This window comes from Triticum dicoccoides, chromosome 2B (genome assembly GCF_002162155.2).
Source record: "Triticum dicoccoides isolate Atlit2015 ecotype Zavitan chromosome 2B, WEW_v2.0, whole genome shotgun sequence".
Lineage (NCBI taxonomy): Eukaryota > Viridiplantae > Streptophyta > Magnoliopsida > Poales > Poaceae > Triticum > Triticum dicoccoides.
Genome location: NC_041383.1, coordinates 699,160,778 through 699,163,159, shown reverse-complemented (window position 1 = coordinate 699,163,159; position 2,382 = coordinate 699,160,778).

Below are 2,382 nucleotides of genomic sequence, written 5' to 3'. Positions count from 1 at the left end.
AGAGGGGGAAAGCCTAGCCTATCGAAGACTAGCATCTTCAAGCAGCTCCAAGCATCTTGCAGCATGTAGATGCGTAAAGAATAGCAGTTTATAATTAACAAGCATGTTGTAACAATAACGCCCAGAGATCCTTTCTCGACTCCCTGCAAGAAAGCAATCCCGAAGCCATATAACTTAAGTATCCATTTCTAGTTGTATTAGATCAAGATATAAGTCTGAACGTCCATTACCGTGGACACGGTATTCGAATAAAGATCTTCCCTGCAGGGGTGCACCACGTTACCCAACACGCTCGATCACTCTGGCCGGACACACCTTTCTGGGGTCAATGCCCGCCCTCGGAAGATCAACACGTCGCAGCCCGACCTAGGCTCAGCAGAGAGGTCCCCGCCGGTCAACATCCTAAGCACTCCGGGGTCTTGGCCCATCGCCTGTTGCACTCCGGATCGTTGTGTGCAGGGTGGATACCAGCACCACCCGTGTAGTGGGTGGCACGATCCGACCGTGCCACAATGCTGAACTGGACGTTTGACAAAGCTTCGGCTGATACCACGACATCGAGGCCCATAACTATTCTCGCGTGGTGGTTAGTGCGTAAAGGCCAGAGGCCAACTCAGAACAAATAGCCAAACCATAGTGTATTATTAGCTTGCAGAGATGAGCAGAGACTCACGATCGAATGTGACCCCGTCGCCCCGTCTTGTGGACTTACGACAAGGGCCTAGAATGCCCGGTCGTGCCACGTAACCATCTTGCGGGTGCTCTCCGGGCCTGCCCGACTTCCACCAAGGTCTCAAGTAAAGTCATTGTAACCGGGTGTCTAGACATCAAGGGGAAAACCCGAGGAATCACCCCCGGTGGATTCCACTCAATGTAATCATCAAGGTGAACGTAAGAGGGACCACCCTCGAGGTTCACACTTGAGGTGTTGCACGACAGAGCCGTATCGGGAATGGTGAAAGAGGAAATCACCCTCGATGACCACGACCGAATAGCTACACTACAGAATTATCATCAGGAGTGCGCTATGAGGGATCACCCTCGGCACTCGATAGTAGCTCTGTAGAGTCGACCAACTAAAGGGGCGTGATGTGATGTGAGGTGTCGGGCTCTGGTTGTCGATGAAGCAGGGGCAACAAGGACAAGTGGGGGTCACTGATGGATCACTAGCCAACCTATACTAAGCAATTTAGGATAAGCAGGTAGGTAACAATAAGCAGGTACAAAAGTAGGCTATGCATCAGAATAGGAGCAAACAAGAACAATAGCAAAATCTAATGCATGCATGAGAGTATAGAATGGGCGATATCGAGATGATCAAAGGGGGGGGGGGCTTGCCTGGTTGCTCAGACAAGAAGGAGGGTCGTCGTCGACGTAGTCGATCACATGGGCATCAGCAGCGGTCTCGGGGTCTACCGGAGAGAAGAGGGGGAAGAAACAGTAAATACATAGCAGGCCAGTGCATAACAAGACAATAAGCGGGGCTAGAAGTGTTCTAACGCAGCGCTAGGCGGTACTGGCGAAGGGGGAAACATCCGGGAAAGTTTTCCCGGTTCCAAACGTTTGTCAAACAGATGAACCGGAGGGGAAAAGTTGCATGTTTGCTATGCTAGGGATGTGTGGCGGGCGAACAGATCGCGTATTCGAATTCGTCTCATCGTTCTGAGCAACTTTCATGTACAAAATATTTTCATCCGAGTTACGGATTATTTTATATGATTTTGCGAAGTTTTAATTGGTTTCTAAAATTATTAAAAACTGAAAGGTGAATACTGCATCACCATGACGTCAGCATGATGTCATTAGTCAACGTTGACCATTGACTGGTCAAACAAGGCAGTGGGGCCCGTCTGTCATTGACCTAACTAATTAGCAGATTTAAATTAACTAAACTAGTTCATTAGGCTAACTAAGCTAGGTTAATTAAGTTAATCAATTTCCTAATTAATTAACTAATTACTTATTATTATTCTAAATACATTTCTTTTTTTAAACGTTTATTGGGGCTGGGCCCCACGTGCCATTTGCCCAGGGGGCCGATGCGGGCACGGGCGCTGGATGCGGGCGCGTGGGCGCTTGCCAGGGATGACAGGAGGCGCCAGCCAGGGGCGAGGCCACGGCGACGACTGGAGGGGCCGCAGCCACGGCGAGGTCGGCCGGGCTGCGAGCGGCGCCGGCGAGGCAACCGAGCGGTGGACGAGGCCGGCAGCGGGCCGGAGCGGCAGGGGACATCGGGGTGAGCGCCGTGCGGGGCTGCGGTGGTGGTCGGGGTGGCCGTCGCGAGCGAGAGGTGGTGCGGGGAGTGGGGCGCAGCTCACGGACGTGCGCTGAGTGCGGCGGACGAACAGGGTCACGACGTGTGGCGCATCACGGCGAGGTCTC